Here is an 11,884-nt window from a genome sequence, read left to right on the forward strand (position 1 = left end):
AGTCTTCACAGCTAAGTATTTGTAAGAAGGAAGGACAGGTTCTGTGTCAGATGCTGCTGGAAAATTGAAAGAGATGGGGACCAAACACTGACCACCGGATTTGCCAACATGGAGGTCATGGGGACCTTGACAAGATCAGTACAGCGGGCAACATCTTCATGGGACTGCATATAGGAAAGAATGGAAGGCTCTGTTGTAAAGCCAAGTTGAGAAGGCAGGAGCTGGCAGCAGATGTGGGGTCAAGGTAGGTTCTCTAAAGATGGGCAATACTGCAGGATGATTGTGCCCTGGATGGAAATGACCCAAGGGGGGGGGTGGGGGAAGACTTGATGATCCAGGACAGACAGGGGACAACTGCTGGAATAATGTCCTTGAGTATGCAAGCAAAGTCGGAATCTGCCGTACCAGCCGAGGGGGGGACCCCCTAGAGGAGTACGAATGCTTTATGCTTTGGGGCAGACGTGGGGCAGCACATGTGGACAGAGGTGCAGGTCTGGTGGTAGTTTTAAGTGGGGACTGATGGAAGTTCTTCGGATTCATTCTAGTTTCTCCGTGAAATAAGAAGTAAGGTCATCAACTCAGAGCGAGGAGGGTTTGGGAAGTCTGAGAAGGGAGGAATCCAAGTGAAATAATAATCGAAGGCATTTTTTTTGAAAGCCTATTAGTGGGTTGTGAAATCGATTTAGAAGGTTGCCACTGGAACATTTTAAGTAAATGAAACCGACAGGATCAGAGGGAAAGGGAAATATAGTAAGTGTTAGTTCCCCAAACTTTGTATCACTCCTATATATATATATATGGATGTGATTAAAAAAAAAAAAAGTTTGTCAAAAACTGATCTGAGCAGGAGAGTGGATGGGTTATGAAAAATGGAGCGTCCACATCCACATCCACCTGCCTGGTGCAGGCACTGACTAGGGAAGGTGTATCTCCGCCAAGGTTAGGTTCAGGCAGGGGAGTCTCCTGAGAGAGCAGGCAAGACAAAGAAGGTATATGCAAAGGAAAGGTTCTAATCCCAGACCATGGAATCCACGCTGGGAAGGAGGCAGATGCAGATAAGGGACAGTGACCAGGTTGCAGGATAAATGGATTGTAGAGCCTGTTTGTGGCTGAGCCAAAGCAACTCTGCAAGAGAAACAAGATTTCCTAATTCCTCCTCAAGACTAAGGGCAAGGCAAACTGTGCTCCCTCACCAACGTTCATTTGCAGAGATTTTCTGTTGAATGTTTTATCAGAAAATGTTTTATCGGTCAAAAGGCACTCTCCTTGCTTCTGTGGTAGGCTTTTCGTATGGTGTATAAAAATGTTTGAAGTCAAATGGTATCGTATTTTGGTCAGTCTTCCCAGCATTCACCAAAAGAAAATTTCCCTCAAAGGCAGTTTTGTTACATAAGTAATACTAAATCATACTGTTGTAAGGTACCTTCGGTTCAATCAGCCTTCAACAACTATTTTGCTATGTTTATCGATTTTTATCACTATTTCTAAAATGATGTTTATTTTATAAAAGCAATATTAATCCTTGAGAACTATGAAGTCTTGGTTCTTATACCAGGCTCTTTTCCCCTCTGGAACAACTGAGTACAGCTTTCCCCGAAGGCTTTAAGCCTTTCACACCTTTGTTATATACCGTCTTTCGTGGGATGTGTAAAGAATTCCTCCATATTAAAGACCAGCTAAGACTCACAAGTTTACATGGATTCATGGTAAAATAGTAGCTAAAATGTTGCACTTTTGTGCTATTCATTTTCTTTCATCCTTACAGCTAATCACTTTTTCTTCTTGCAATTATGATTTTAATGGTTTCTTGATTCTTTTTTTTTAAGATTTTATTTACTTATTTTGAGGGTGAGAGAGAGCAAGAGCAGAGGAGAGGGGCAGAGGAAGAGGGAGCAGGGAGCCCGATGCAGGACTTGATCCCCGCATCCTGGGATCATGACCTGAGCCAAAGGCAGACATTTAACTGACTGGGCCACCCAGGCGCCCTGGTTTCTTGATTCTTACACTAAATGAAAAATGCCTTAGAAAAAACTAAAAGAGATTGATTTCTACCTTATATCAATCGTCCAAATTACACCTTATCATGATGTATCTCTTGAGATCCTGAACCACGATGCTTAAAATCTCAACAGATTCCACAGGGTCCTGGCATGTTATTCTGACTTCTCTGTCTCAACCATTATTCCAGGTGCTGCATGTTCAAAAGAGCAGATGCATGGAGTTCCCCTACTGGTGGGACATCACGGGAGGATCTGCATGTTAGATTGCAACTCCCTGGTAACAGTGTGCTTCTTCTCTGAGGCTGTCTGTGATTGGCTAGTTTGAAACAAATCACATATCCCATTGTCTTATGCCCTGCACCCACCAGAAATGGGAGGAGAGGATGATGGTGGCCATGGGGCAGAAAGGATGGAGGCAGGAGGTGCATATGCTCTCTGATGATTACATGTATTTATGGAGCAAGAATTTGACAAACGACTGGCCTGGACAGTGAGGGTGTTGGGTGCCATTTCCTGACATGATTAAGAAATTCTCCTTCAGATCTAAACGTTCTCTGGTTTCCTAGACCTATGGTTCTCGATGTCCTCCATCCTACACTTCCCCAGTCTTCAAGGAACCAGGAGCCAATGATTGTAGATACAATGAGCTAACTATGTCCAAGAAGGACATTTACATAGTTATAGGCATCCTGTGATTACACTGAATATTTCTAATATGATCTGAGGACATAAACGTCTGCAGTAAAACTGTGGGAAATAAACACAGCTGGGAAGCATCGAAGATGGTTTCTGGTGGGCCAGTGTGCCCACTCATGGGCCATGGAGGCATAAGCCTCATGGCAGAGGGTTAATAAGGAACTCTTGCTCTTCATAACATCACAAGAAATGAAGGGGGGCTAATTCTTCCCAACTGTCTGCCCTCCCCTGGCTGGGAGGTTGAGAACAAGCATCCCACATAGGGACAGATGCTGCCAGTGGTCTGCCCATGTGCCCTCAGACCCCTCTACCATTTTCCCTCCTTAGGCTAGCACCCATTTCTGTGGGAGGATGGCTTCAGGCTGATGGGACCTGCTCTGCCTTCATGCAGAGAGAGCTGAAGTGCAAGGGGCAGCCCTTGGCCCAAGACTGACCGATACAGGGGTAGAACTACTCCAGGCAGCTGGCCTCTGATCTAGCCACTCTGGTGGGCCCTACATAGTCTCCAGAACTTTCCCGTGAAGACCTCCCCTTATTTCCTGTGAGACAAAGAAAGCTGAGATTCTCCTTAAATCAAAAATAGGGCGCAATTCCCCGCAGAGCCTGAGCATGGCTTTGTGACAAGACTGTGCGGATGATAGGTTTCCCTCCCCGACTCTCCCCGTGTCCCCAGTCTGATTCTTTAGGACATGAGACTGTCTTAAACTGTCCTCCACAGGTCCCACACCCCCTCTCACCTCCCTCCCTGGATTGAAGCCGTGAGAGGGTCAAGACCACACCTTCCCTCTCTCCACACTCCCCAGAGCCCAAGCAGGACCCTCACATTCTAAGTGGAGCCATAATGATCAGGAGAGTTCTTTCTCCAAATGCACCTCCCTCCTCTTGATTCTCATTCTTTGCACGTGACACTCTTCTACCTGAAACCCACTGGCTACTAGCCATCACCAAATAACCCATTGTCAGAGCTAATCCCTTCCACTGTGAATCCTTTTCTGACACCCAGGACAGGATAAAGTGCCCCTTCTGTATGCCACCGCAGCATGCTTGAATAGAAAGAGGTCACTGTGCCCTGTCCTGGCCCCTGCTCTTTGATATGACTCCAACCCTGATAGGAAATTCAGTGAAAATTCAGTTTAAGAAAAAGGGATCGACCAAACCAACATTACAATATAGGTTACCTGTATCATTTACAATACCTTACAGCCCAAGGTCACCGTGTACACTGTTTAGGGAAAGACATTAGTCGAAAATACTAGGCATAAGGGGTATGAGATGTGCCCAGAGAAAGACTGTGTGTAATACCAAGTACGTGTTAAGTCTCTGTCAGGACGGGAATCCCAGAATACAGAGAGAGTGGGTGGGGGGCCCCAAGGACAGATGACCAGGGGAGGGCTCCCACCCTGGGGGAGGGACAAAGAGCTGTCAGGTCTGACTGCAACTTCATATATCAGACCTCATTCTAGTGAGGGGTGAGAAGCTTTGAGGAAAGCACCTTCATCAACTTTGTGGGGCCCTTCCTGTCTGCTCATCTCATTGGTTCCTCCCTCTCTCCCTTTCTTCCTCCCACTTCTGCTCCGTTGCTCAGATGCCACAAAACAGGAGTGGAATCTCCTTCCTTCAGGGCGCTGATCCAGAGGAGCCTCTGAAATACACCCCCTACCACCCTTGTGTTTGTTTAATAAAGACTTGATAAAAAAAGAAAACACCTTCTTTAAAAAGACAGAGCATCTGTCTTTGTTCTCATTCAGACCCCTAAACTGCCAGGGGAAAAACAATCACAAAGGAAAATAACAAAGCACTTCAATTAGCAGTTTTCAGGGTCAAATTTGGCACAAGTCTGTCTCCTGAGTCAGGCACTAACTACACTGTCCCTTCCTTGCTAGCATCACTAAGCATCCCCTGACAGGCGGGAGGGCCCGGGAGGCAGGAATTATAAGGGACACCTGCACTGGTCAGATCTCAGATCCCAAGGGAACCATGGAGTCCCGGAAGTCAGCCAGGACCCCACACCTGCCAACAGCACCGAAACCAGAAGCCAGCGTGGCCTGAATATACACACTTAATGTCTACAGGTTGCGTTCAGTTGGCCATTTACTAGAAGAGGAGCAAAAATGATCAAGTCTTCCCAAATCAGTGTGCAGGCTTAGTATAATTCCAGACAAACCCCATGGAATACATTTTGCCTGGAAGAATTAATGGTGGACATTGCCAAGAGAATTTGGAAAAAAGAGAAAGAAAGATAAAGGTGTGGTAGGTGCAGTAGGACTTGCCTGCCAAACGGCACAGATTATAGAGCCGAGGAGAGGTGAATCTAGTCACCAAATGATACTGGGGGGAAAAAGAGTTCACTTGATTCTTACTTCATAAACCACATGCCAAAAGATTATAGAAATCTGTAAAATGGAGACCATTGAAGTTAGAAGGAAATATAAACAGTGAGTTGTTTGAGGATGCAGAAAGCATTTCTGGGCACGAGAGCCGTTAAAGGAACCCAAAGGAAAAGTGCAAGCATTTGACTATACAAAATGCTGAAGCTTTTTGTAGGACAAAAAGTCATGAACACTCCGTAGTCAGACAAGAAAAGTCCGAATAGTGGGATGAGGGGTGTTGTTTAGATGCCACGTCACCCTCGCACATGTTGAAGTGGCAAAACCTAGGCTGGTCCTCCAAGACACAGCAGCTGGTTTTGCCCCGCGGGGAGGTGGGACATCTTGGCTCACTTCCAGGGACTCAAAGGTTCATGGGCAATCCCACCCATGAAGGTGTCCTTTGCTTACCACACAGGAGAAATACCTGCCTCCATTCATTTTTAAGTATTCTTGTAATCAAACTGGAGTTAAATGCAAGGGGGGGAAAACTCTGGTGATTTCAACAATTTAAAAAAAAATGTCTTGGGCGCCTGGGTGGCTCAGTTGGTTAAGCGACTGCCTTCGGCTCAGGTCATGATCCTGGAGTCCCTGGATCGAGTCCCGCATCGGGCTCCCTGCTCAGGCAGGGAGTCTGCTTCTCCCTCTGTCCCTCCGCCCTCTCATGTGCTCTCTCTGTCTCATTCTCTCTCTCTCAAATAAATAAATAAAATCTTTAAAAAAAAATGTCTTATAAAGCAAATAAAGTTCATTTCACCTCCTATTTAAACTAGCTAATTGGATTTTGGTACTTTGTATTTCTGACCTAGAACACGATATCGTATATGTGAAAACCAAAGTGTCCATTTATATCATTTACTGTGTTAACCTACTCAATTAAAATAGTTAATTCATTAAAAATGCTAAAATAAAAATGTTTCCACCAAGTTTGATTTATGAAATACTCCACTTTTGAGAATTTCAGGGGAGTGAGCGCTTATAGGTTAGTATCTCCATTTACTATCATTTGACCACATGTCATGATCAAATAAAAATGAGAAATAAGCTCACAGCAGTAATTAAAATACCTCCTGAATTTATTTCTCATTTGGACATTAATGAAGCTCAGCAACATCATCTGAAACACTCTTATAGATGGTTTCAAAATACAAACCAGTGTAGCTTTATAACCTTTCCTACAACTTTTGGGAGAATTTACAGTTACTCAGAGGGGGGTCCTTGCCACCAAAGATCCTTTATCAGAATAAGACATGTCCCACAGGATGGAGTATCTATAGCCTTATCCACACAACCCCCTTGCCATATCCAACTTTATTTTCTGATTTTCACAAAATTAAAAAAACAAAATGACTCTGTTTAGGCTTTTGCCAAACCATTAACAAGTTCAAAAACTGTTTCTACCACAAAAAGCAATGCCATTTAATCAGGCATTCATTCAAAATAATAATGCTTTTGAGTTGGTTTGCTAGCAGCTGCATTAACTTGTGTGGTTCTATTCACAGTCTCAGCTGCCACTCCACACTTCTCAGGGATGATATTAAAAATACTTAACGACATGGGATAGACTGGGCCCCGATCAATCACAACAGATGCTGGCCACAAACTCGCAGCTTGAAAACTCTGGATTGTCTGGCTCTCTGGTGCAGGTTCTTCCTCTTCATCCCCATCCCTGACTTCACAAACTCCATCCCTGCTCCTGGATGTGGGCTTCCCGGTTCTGCTTTGACCCCTTTCTGCTGGGCCTGTGGTCTCTCTGTGGGTAAATTCATCAGCTCCCATGTTCAGTCCCCACCATGCCCCAATGACTCTGTTTCTCCAGCTGCTTATTGAAAATTTCTATCTGGGTAACATACAGGACTTTTGTATGGGCCAAGGGAGGCCACCCCAAGATGGGCCACCAGGCATGAAGATTATTTTGACGTCAAAGCAATCAAAACCCAGCGGATTTGGGAAAACTGCCTGCAGGTACCAGAGATGCCTCTGTACCTAAGAAACTTACCTGCATAATAGGGCACCTCAGACCCTCCTATCCCTCTCCTTAGCCTCATGTTGCCTGTCTTGGGAATCTCATGTCTGTGTGGATTCCCTGTATATATGTAATTAAATTTTATTTTCTCCTGTTAATCTGGCTCACAAGAACCCCATCTATTTGATTCTTAGTCCTGCTAGAGGGATCTTGAAGGGCAGAGTAAATTCTTCCTCCACAACACTTTTAAACTCACAATATTTAAAAAACAAAAAACAAAAAACACACTCAACATTTCCCTCCCACTTTCTTCCTTGGCCCCAAATGCAGGAGGGCATGCACACAAACACACACACACACACACACCCCTGATAGGTCCATTTTTCTCAAAACACACCTTTCCTTGACTTCTGTGATACCACCCTAATCAATACAGAGGCCTGGCTAATGTCCAGTACAGGTCCCAGAGACTACTTCCTTTCTATGCTTTGGAAACATCTGTGAAACAAATCTTGAGATAAGTTCAATCAGCACTAGAGACCCTTGAATATCCGCTTGCAGCTGCGCCCCCTCTGATGATGGTGTCACCTTTCCCGAGGTTCCTCAGTGAGCCCTGCTAGCCCGCCACTCTCCCCTGAAACCCTGAAATATGAACCCTGGCTTCCCCTGTTCACCTCCTCCCTTTAGTGCAAACAAGGCTGAACATCCAGGGTTACCCCTCGTGACAAGTGCAGAATTGCTGGTTGCTGGCAAACTCTTTCTTAAAAACACCAGATTCCAAACAATGGGTGCTTGCGAGCTGGTGGCTCCCATCAGCAGCTACCTTTTCATGAGTAAATGTAGACATCCTACAGAAGCCACACTGCCAGGTCCCAGGGAGAGAGGAAGTGAGACAACTGAAAACCCTGGCTGCACCTTCCCACTCCGTGGAGGTGATCAAGCAAGATGTGTCTCGGCTCCAGATCCCTATGCTGCCATTCCACACACAAGCCGCATTGGAGGCACGCTCGCTCAGGCAAAGCTGGTTGACATCTGCCGGCTTCTAAGCAGCATGAAGACACGCTCCCCAGAGCCTGTTTGCATTGTTTACTTGACTCCTTCGGCTCCCTCAGATCTGACCAAACCCTGGAGAACGGACTCCTGTCAATCAGGCACACAGCAGCTGCAAACTAATACCTCACAAGGGGTGGGGCTGGGGGGGTATGATTACTGCACCTTTTTAATGTCCAGAATATAGATGTTTTGCTATCTGAAGCACCAAGGCTCCCTGGAAACTGCCTAGATGTCAGAAGGTGAACTAAAAAAGCATTTGGGGTCAACTAAACATTTTCCAAAGTGGACTCCTTGGAACACTGGATCCTAAAGATGCTTCATGAGAAAGAGTGTTCTGTGGCCAAATGAAATTGGTAAACAGTCGATATTATGGCGTCATCCTTAAGAGTCCCACGTCTAGTCCCTAGTCCCCTAGACCCAGGCACTAAAAAGTCCTGCAGAGGAAACCCTGCTTAACATTAGCATTTTCCTAATGTGTTCTAGCATTCTATCACTGTAACTCTTTAGGAATCTTTTTTTTTTTTTTTTTTTTTTTAAGAGAAAGAGTGAGAGCACACAAGCAGGGAGGGGCAGAGGGAGAGAGAGAATCTTAAGCAGGCTCCACGCCCAGTGCAGAGCCCCAGTAGAGGCTTAATCTCAAGACCCTGAGATCATGACCTGAGCTGAAATCAAAAGTCATACACTTAACCAACTGAGCCACCCAGGTGCCTGTCTGTCTGTCTGTCTATCTATCTATCGTAATTCTTCAGTAAAGTTGTACCCTAAACACAACTTGATTAAATTCTGCTCTTGACAGACACTGCCTGGGGTATACCTCTGAGCACAACCACCTCTAGCAAGTCAGCTGTGGTTCAGCGAGATGCCCTACTGGGCCTGGAGCCCTGGTCCCAGCTTTGGTGCTTTGACCTCTCCAGGCCTCTGTTTTCTCACCTAACAAATGGAATTAATAGTACTATGGTGAAAAACAACTGAGGTGTTATCTGTAAAAGCATTTCGCAACGTGCTATAAAAATATGATCAATCTGCTAAGGATGGACTTCTTGCTGTGCATTTACCAAGGGATACTTTTGTTCATTATTTTCAACACCCGCTCCTTGGTGTTGGAGGCAGGGAGGAGGAGTTAGGATCTAGCTTTTGACCTTGTTGACAGTGGGCAAGTGGGGTACCCTGCATACCGCTCCTGAGTGCTACCCAAGGAATTGTGGTGGTGCTGAGGGGGTGTCTTATCAGGGAAAGGAGGGGGGACGTCAGGAAACCTTCCCAGCAGAAACCATCAGAATCTTGAAGGATCATTCCGAGGGCTGGATGTACATGGGGAGTGGGACATAATACCCAGATGACATAACGTGGGGAGTATGTGAAGAATGGGCCCCATTAAGGCTGACCTCCCAGTGCTGCATGCCCTCACACAGAAGAGAAATAAGCTATCCGTCTCCTTTAAGCAGAGGAAGAGGATCCAGCCCAGTAAAGAGGTTGATTCTGGAGAAATTAACTCCTCTTTGAAGTGGGTAGTGGCCCTTGACTTTGGAGAAGGGGAGGAGAGGCCTTATGTGGGGATAGAAGGGCTGCTGGGAAGCTCTCTCTAGCAAACAAGCACATACCAGAGCCCTAGAGGGAGTCAAACTCCTCCCTGCTGCCCCTGTGAGGGGTTCAAGTGTGGGTTATTTTAGGTCTCCTTCTCTACTTAGCTAACCTGTCTGCAGAATGCCACCAAAGGAGGTCCTGGTAGCAGGTTGCTCTACTCTCATGCCCTCAGCCTCCAACTGCTGAGAGCAGTCCCTAAACCCCGCAATTCCTGTCAACCACCAGCTGCTTTCTCCAGCCCCAAATGCAAGGGCCCCTTACTGTTCCAGGCTCCACCCAATCCCTGATCCCTGACGCCCTCTATGGAGCTATTCTAGTACCCCAGCACAGGGAATTCAAGGGTGTTCTAGAAACATACTGGAACCTGAGGCCAAAAGGAAAATGCATACATGTCTGCACACCTATCAAATTATCGCATACTTGAACTACATTAAAAGTTAATAAAAAGCTGTACAGTCAAAAAAATAATAATAATAAAGACTATATATAAAGCCAGCATTGCCTAATCTGCTGCAGGCCATTGTCAACCCCCATTAACCCCCTGGTGGGGACCTGACAAACAGGGTGATTGGAAACCACTTGTCTCCATTGCACAATAATGCAGGGGCATAACAAAACCTGTCTTTATTTGAAATTTGGTATTTTGTTCATGTGGATTTTTTACATTAAATTTTATTTTTTTAAAATACTGCCTTAAAATACCATGTTAATTGCTGAGTACTGCCAAGTGTTTATTTTTGCTCAATATTGACAAAGCCCTGTTGCTGGAAGAGTGCTCTGAGGTTTCCTTATTGATGACAGCACGTTCCTAAGAAACCCCAATGTTCCGGAAACCATCAGGCCTGCAAGAAAGTACGATTCCACTGTATGCCCGGTTTGTGTGCAGCCTCCTCTTTTGAATTAGGAAAACCCAAAGGGTTCGAGATCTCTGCGAAGAAAGGCGCCTCTTAGGGCCCAAGGGACCGGGTCTTGCCCTGTATTTCTTGGCAACAAATCACAGGCTTTAAAGCAGAATTCTGCAAATTCTGCTGTCCCCCGATCGTGGAGGGGGCCCAGTGACGGGTGGGCGGACGCCTTGCTGGTGGAAGCCGAGGCCAAGGGTGGAGGCCGAGCCCAGAAGGGGGTGGGGAGGCCTGAGGATGGGCAAGTGGCCCCGTCCCTTCCCGGCAGGAACCCCGGGCTCCTCCTCCTCCTGCTGTGCAGCCATCAATCCCCGCGACAGCCCAGCGCCCCCAGGTCGTACTCATGGACCCTGCCGGGGCGGGGGGGGGGGTGGGTAGGAGGAAGCCTCGGACCCGGGCGTCTGCCCGGTGCACTCACTGGGCGCACTCACCCGGGCGGAGCTGGGCACCCGGGCTGTGCGACCCTCGGCCCGGCCCGCGCTCCCAGGCACGAGGCGCACTTGACACCCCATAGGCGGCCCCCGCAGGTAGAACTCGACAAAGGTCCCTCCCCCTCCTCCCGCGTGCACGCACACACCCAGCACCTGGAGCCACCGCGCCCGCACCCTCCCGCTGCTCCTCACTCCACCCCCGCAGAGGTCGGCTGAGGATACTCCATGACCCGGCCGTGACCAGCGATCGCCCCGCCGTCGCCCCAGGGCACCCTGGTCCTGTGCAGGCGTCGCACTCCCCGGCGCCCCCCCCTTTCCCACAGCCCCCCGAAGACGCTCGCTCTCTCCCTCCAGGTCCCCTCCGAAGGGGAAGACAGTGCGAGCAGCAGCACCCCGCGCCTCGAACCCCGCGCAGCCCCCGCCCGCGCCCCGGAGCCTCCCCGGGTGCTGGGTGCCAACACCAAGGGTGGGGTCTCCGCGGCCGCCGCCCCTTACCTCGCGCAGGCCCTCCCCGCAGGTCTTGGAGGCGGGGGCGAGCGGTGGCCCCGCGGACTAGCGCGGGGCTGGGTTTCCCCGCCGGGGCGGAGCGGGAGGAGGAGGAAGAGGAGGGGAGGGGAGGGGGAGGGGAGGGGAGGGACGGGCTTTGTGTCTGCCTCCGGCCCTCCCTCGGCTCCGGCGCTGGCCATCCCCCTCCCCCAGCCACCCTCCGACGCCCGGGGAGGGGAGGGGACGGGGCGGGGGTGAGGCGAGGGGGTGAGGAAGGCGCCTGCGCGACCCGGGGTCCCACGGCCCCCTGCCCTCGTGCGCTCACCCCTCCGCCTCTCGGGACGTGCAGCCGAGGCGCCTGTGGGTGACCGGGAACCCTGGCTGCAACCAGGCGAAGCCG

At 48.5% G+C, this 11,884-nt stretch overlaps 1 protein-coding gene across 1 annotated transcript in view; it reads right to left on the reverse strand.

Annotated features, from left to right (window-relative positions):
* Nucleotides 1-11,608, reverse strand: part of RIN2 (Ras and Rab interactor 2) — a 237,056-nt gene extending 225,448 nt beyond the window's left edge. The window contains exon 1 of the mRNA XM_064572750.1: nt 11,494-11,608. The gene's annotated coding sequence lies outside the window, so the exon portion shown is untranslated. The remainder of the gene's footprint in view (nt 1-11,493) is intronic.
* Nucleotides 11,609-11,884: the final 276 nt, after the last annotated feature.

The sequence above is a fragment of the Mirounga angustirostris genome, unplaced genomic scaffold (genome assembly GCF_029215605.1).
Source record: "Mirounga angustirostris isolate CCGP_5_RB_7025 unplaced genomic scaffold, mMirAng1.0.hap1 SCAF_10, whole genome shotgun sequence".
Lineage (NCBI taxonomy): Eukaryota > Metazoa > Chordata > Mammalia > Carnivora > Phocidae > Mirounga > Mirounga angustirostris.